This window comes from Lampetra fluviatilis, chromosome 59 (genome assembly GCF_964198595.1).
Source record: "Lampetra fluviatilis chromosome 59, kcLamFluv1.1, whole genome shotgun sequence".
Lineage (NCBI taxonomy): Eukaryota > Metazoa > Chordata > Hyperoartia > Petromyzontiformes > Petromyzontidae > Lampetra > Lampetra fluviatilis.
The window spans coordinates 5,564,897-5,570,896 of NC_136333.1; the positions used below are offsets into that span (position 1 = coordinate 5,564,897).

The 6,000-nt window shown below is 44.1% G+C and overlaps 1 protein-coding gene across 7 annotated transcripts in view; it reads right to left on the reverse strand.

Annotated features, from left to right (window-relative positions):
* Window positions 1-754, reverse strand: part of LOC144950839 (double-stranded RNA-specific adenosine deaminase-like) — a 62,816-nt gene extending 62,062 nt beyond the window's left edge. For 4 of the 7 annotated variants that reach the window (XM_078880962.1, XM_078880959.1, XM_078880961.1 and 1 more), the window contains exon 1: window positions 580-754. The gene's annotated coding sequence lies outside the window, so the exon portion shown is untranslated. The remainder of the gene's footprint in view (window positions 1-579) is intronic. The other 3 variants (XM_078880963.1, XM_078880960.1, XM_078880957.1) reach the window with 1 other exon arrangement.
* Between the last annotated feature and the right edge of the window lie 5,246 nt (window positions 755-6,000).

The window sequence follows — 6,000 nt, forward strand, 5'->3', positions numbered from 1 at the left end:
CCATTTCTTCCACCTTCACAGGCGTGGGGGTGAAGTATGGTTCCAAAACCTCACCGTCTGTCAGACACGGGGGTGGGTGGGTAGGTAGGCCTCCCAATCGAGACAAGTCGCGTGACGAAATCGCATTAACATTTCAACGATGAACTTTAAACCCACTGCAGGACGAGAGGCATTTTTTTGTCAATGCGTTCAAAAATGAAAGTGGTTTGCTACAATTATCATCTGCCGACAAGTACCCGAGGCATTTTACGGAAATTCCACATTCCTATGGCCGGGCGGGCGGGGGGGAAATGGATGCAAACCGAGCGAACCTTTTTTGTTTGACCTCATTAATTCGCTGTGGAGGGGTGAGAGAGAGGGGGGGTATATTTCACGAGGAAATGTCGACGATACTGTCGTGAGACGAGTCGCTCTCTCTCTCACGGTGGGTGGGTGGGTGAAGTGTGTAAAGAGACGAACGCGCAGGAGAACGCGTGCGTTTAAAAAAAATCAAAATGAAAAGCCATCGCGATTGGATTTTTGCCTCAGCGAAGACAAAAAAATTTATCAAACGCCCACCCACAAACGCGCCTCACTCACCCGACGTACGTTCGGCTAAGGAGGTCCTCCCGAGGTTCAAGCCCCCGTCTAGGGTAATCTTATGTTAGGGGGGGTGGGGGTTGAATACTTTTTTTTAATCGAACGTCCCGAGACTCGATTCTTCACAATGAACGGAGGGACCACCGCCAAACCAAGTACAGTGCGCACTGTATAAAAAACCGGAAGAGGCGGAGCTACAACCGGAAACAAGAGTGGGGGGGGGGCGGTGGCGGGTGTTCCGGTTCGGGGGCGGGTGTTCCGGTTTGTGGGCGGCGGGGGGGGAGGTGCCATCCCATAGCACGTGGCCCCACGCCAATTCTTGACAATGTCAATTCTTAATCGAGGTTTTTGTTTGTGTTAGATGGCGTAAATAAATAAATGTGTCGTTAAACCCGCCACCACCCGGCACGGCCAACTAGTAAGGGGTTGTCACGTAAACAGAACATAATACAGGTTTTTTTGGGGTTAGATTTCGTAAATATATAAAGGTGTCATATTCTTGGTTCTTTCGGTAAAGTCACGTAGACGGGAAATAATAAAAATAATATAAAATAATATATTATTTCCCTTCTACGTGACTTTACCGAAAGAACCAAGAATATGAATCCCTGCAGTCACGAAAGCTTTAAATCAAAATATAAATGTGTCGTTAAACCCGTCACCACCCGGCACAGCCAATTAGTAAGGTTTGTCACATAAACAAAACAGGTTTTTTTGGGGTTAGATTGCGTAAATGTGTGTCGTTAAACCCGTCACCACCCGACACAGCCAATTAGTAAGGGTTTATCACGTGAACATAACATAGCACTACTAATCGGTGTGTTGGGAGAGCAAATCCACAATGACAATCTTGAGTACGACGTTTCTCGCCAGTAATTACAACCGGCATCATCAGGCGACATTCATATTTACGCGATCTAACCCCCCAAAAAAACCTATATTATGGATGATATTTATCGTGAAACCCTACGTGTTAAAATGTAAATCCTGTTTAACGATGTCAGAATCAGAATATTTATTTAACACAGGAGGAATCCGAGAAGCTATAAATCTCTTTTTCCCCACAGATTTCCGGTGGGGACACGTGGTAAGAACAATTACAACAACAAACGATACAAGTACACGATAGAAGTGCAAAGTATATGAAAGGTAAAGAAATCACTTAATAAATATATATGCAACTAAAACTAAACCAATTTTGCACATCTGTCAAACCACACGGTTTATCCGTATTCTTGTACAGAGAAATTGAGTTTTCAGGTCCAAATGCGTACAGCCGTTTCAATTCGGGCAAAAAATTGTTTTGTCTATTTGTGTTTCTTGTGATGGGACGACTTTTTAGGATGTACGTTGAGATATATAGTTGGGATTTATAAGGGCACGGGGTGACCAATAAGGTCTGAATTGGTCTGTAACAAGGTAGGCACTGGAAAGGGGTTGACAGGTATGATTGTATCTTAACATGTAAAACCCAGTGAGCTATTAGCTTATTTTTCAGAATCGACCTGGCCACAAATGATAGCTCAACAAAATAGCTTATGTGTAAATTTATAGCAGCAAAATAATCTAAATATGACACAGACTACAGGATTTTGTGATTAGCACTGAGCAGTGTGGTGTATGACCTCAGTGAAATGCAAGTGGATGCATGATAAAACCTAAAGCTATTTTTGTTTTATTTTGCCAGGTAAGGCCCACTGAGCGATGTAGTTCTTCTTTCAGAAGCGACCTGGCCACAAATGATAGCGCAACAAAGTGGCTTATGTGGAAATTTATAGCAGCAAAATAATCTAAATATAACACAGACTACAGGATTTTGTGATTAGCACTGAGCAGTGTGGGATATGACCTCAGTGAAATGCAAGTGGATGCATGATAAAAACCTAAAGCTATTTTTGTTTTATTTTGCCAGGTAAGGCCCACTGAGCGATGTAGTTCTTCTTTCAGAAGCGACCTGGCCACAAATGATAGCGCAACAAAGTGGCTTTTCACGTGGAATTTTATAGTAGCAAAATACTCTAAACCCACGTCGATTCTAAATGTGGAGGGGAAATCCGGAGGATCCGGAGAAAAAAATCCATGCGACCACGGGGAGAGAGAGAGATACGCAAACTCCAAATATACAGGCGTCAGGGTCGGGATTGAACCCATGTGCTCCTGTATACCAGGCGAGGTAGTTAACATCTCACCACCGTGGCGCCCCATGATGAACACACACGTGTGAATTAGGTGCACACAAACACAGCATTACAAAGAGAATTACAAAGACGTATCTCCCGTATATCCCTTAACAGATTGTTGTGGCAAATGCTGTTAGCGAGCACCTATGAAGCCCAGAACGGCACACTAGGGGGTGGATGGGCAGCACCACGCCCGGTTGCCTTTGTCTCCCCAGTGGTGATGTTTACACACCACACCAGGTACTTATTTTAGGCTGAGTGGACCTAGGGGAGGCCCAGGATCGGCTCAGATAATCGTCACCGGTGAGCGGCAATCGAACCCGGGTAGCCAAGTTCGTAGTGCTACACTACCGCTCCCCACTAGCACATATGTAACGACTCCGGACTCGAGCTATAGATGTTTATTTTATTGCACGTAATGTAGCTTAGGACCACGTCGTCATGAGATAATGCCGACGTGCAGATCGTATGACCGAGCAGAGAGTGACGACGTGAAGACAGCGATGACGTGAAGAGAGCGGCGACGGCCCAAGTCCCTCTCGACAACCCCGAACCTCCCTTCTTGCCCTGCTTTTATCCTCTTGGATTCTCTGGGGGAATTTCCCCAGGCGTCTATTTTGGACACTCTGGGCAATTCCCCAACCAAGGACCTCTGGGGAATTTGCCAAACAAGATCCTCCAGACTTGCTGGCGCCTTGTCTTTGCATCCAGCCTCGCTGACAGCCGTCTTCACATCAAGAACTGCGGACACAGTCTTTACACATTTAACAACACACTCAACAATAACGCTGTGGCCTTAAATGAAAAAATAATAACAGGCAGCATTTCAGGCAATGTATTTTTTTCATAGCAAATGAAAATGTGCTATGGCTCTTGTATGAAGGAGGATCATTATTTGAAATGTCACCTATTCGAATGTTTTCCTTTTTAAATCCTTTATATTAAGTTCACTTGCTTGCTTAGGACCGTGCAAATCTTTCGGTCGTTTTTTAACCCACTTCCCGTGATCCAATTGAGCTGACATTTTCCACACAGACTCGTTGTGCGTGACAATTAATGTTCGTGAAAAATTTTTTCCAAAATTGTACACTTTTTAGGACGAACATATTATATTTAATTACCAATTGCTTAATGCTGCCATGCAATCATCTGACCCATAGGTGGCAGCCATCTCAAGCCAGAGGACGAGAGGACTCTAGCCGCCACGCATATAAAGGATTTATAGTGAAAAACTTTGTTTTTACGGGTTATATTATTTTAAAGGCCACACAGGATACATCGACAACGATTTTTTTCTGCGAAGTTTTGAACGTACAGGTTGCTTGCCCTATTCTCAAATCTTTACACGTGTCCAACCCATCACAACCCCCTCTAGCCGATCACATCATTCATACAGCAGGGGGCGCACTTGCCGGGCAAACATGGATATGGAATTTGGCCAATTCTATGTGCGGTCAGTTTGGTGACTGGGCTCCTGTCATCAACTCGCTGCACCTGAGAACCCAGTTTAATCCGTCGAGTGTTCGTTGTGTGAGCCTTTGCGTGTTTATGGGTCTCTATGTGAGTCTATGGGTCTCTGTGTGAGTCTATCGGTCTCTGTGTGAGTCTAAGGTTCTCTCTGCGCGTCTACGGATCTCTATGCTAGTCTATGGATCTCTCTATAAGTGTATCTGTCTCAGTGTGAATCAATGAGTATATGTGTGAGTCTATGGGTCTTTATGTGAGGATATGGGTCTCTGTGTGAGCCTATGGGTCTGTATTAGCCGATGAGTCTGTGTTTATGGATCTCTACGAAGCTAGTGATGATGATAATGAAGCCATTGCCAGTACATACCAGCTTCTCAATGATTAATCACGTTCTTTCGGCACACTGGTGATGTTTCATTCAACGAAGTTCATGTTTAGAAAAGATCTGCTCGCTTTCGAAGATAAAGGATCATTCAAAAGGCGCGAGGAGGAACCACAACCACGCGGTAAAACAGCAGCAGCCACGTGTTGTGCCAGCGCTACCAATAATTGCCCAAGCTCTGCCATCTTCTATATGTTAAGGTGTTATCGGCCAACCAAAGAGTGTTTACACGTGGGAAGAAACCGAAGCACCCAGAGAAAACCCCACGCACGCGAGGGGGAAACACTCAGGCTCGTCCAGAAGGAACAGATGAAGTCCACATTGCCGCTGTGATGCCTTCACCTGGTAAGCCAGGGTTATTGCACCTTATCGACGCCCAACGGGAAGGGAGTTTCGCAACACGTTTGTGATCCACGGACCCACGGCAGCCACGTGCAGCGTAGCCACCATCGTTTTGATCTCGGTCCAGTTCAATACATTATCAACGCCACCATCGAAATAACATTATCTGCATTCAAGTAGATTTGAAGCTTTCGTGACTGCAAGGATTCATACTCTTAGGTTTTTTTCGGTAAAGTCACGTAGATAAAAAATTAAAATTAATAAAAGTAAAATAAAAATCACGACATTTCGGAGGCAACACAAGCTTCCGTCTTCAGGTGGAACCGTCACAGCACGCTTGCTGCTTTACTTGATACAGCAATCGTGCTGTGACGGTTCCACCTGAAGACGGAAGCTTGTGTTGCCTCCGAAACGTCGTGATTTTTATTTTACTTTTATTAATTTTATTTTTTACCTACGTGACTTTACCGAAAAAAACCTAAGAGTATGCATTCAAGTAGAGTAATCGACGCATTTGATTTAGTTGATGTATAAAAAATACATAGCATCTTGAATCAATTTGGGACGCTTTTCCCGGATGTAATGGCCAGCCCACTGGACTTGCAATTCAGAGGTCGCAGGTTCAATTCAATATCCCGGTGCAGAAGTTGAAACAATGGGGAAAGTTTCTTCATTTCCAGGTTTTTTCGGTAAAGTCATGTAGGTAAAAAATTAAAATTAATAAAAGTAAAATAAAATAAAAATAAAAAAATCACGACGTTTCGGAGGCAACACAAGCTTCCGTCTTGTGTTGCCTCCGAAACGTCGTGATTTTTTATTTTATTTTACTTTTATTAATTTTAAGAATATGAATCCTTGCAGTCACGAAAGCTTCAAATCTAGAATTTCTTCATTCCACCTCCCGCCCACACCCACCGCTATAATTGGGTACACCCCCAGTTTAGTCGATCGACAGGTAACGTGTGGTGGGGCAAAGTGTGGGCACTCTAGCCTTTCCCAATACGACTGGCCCAAGGCCGTAATTATAATATTCAAATATGCTCAAAATGT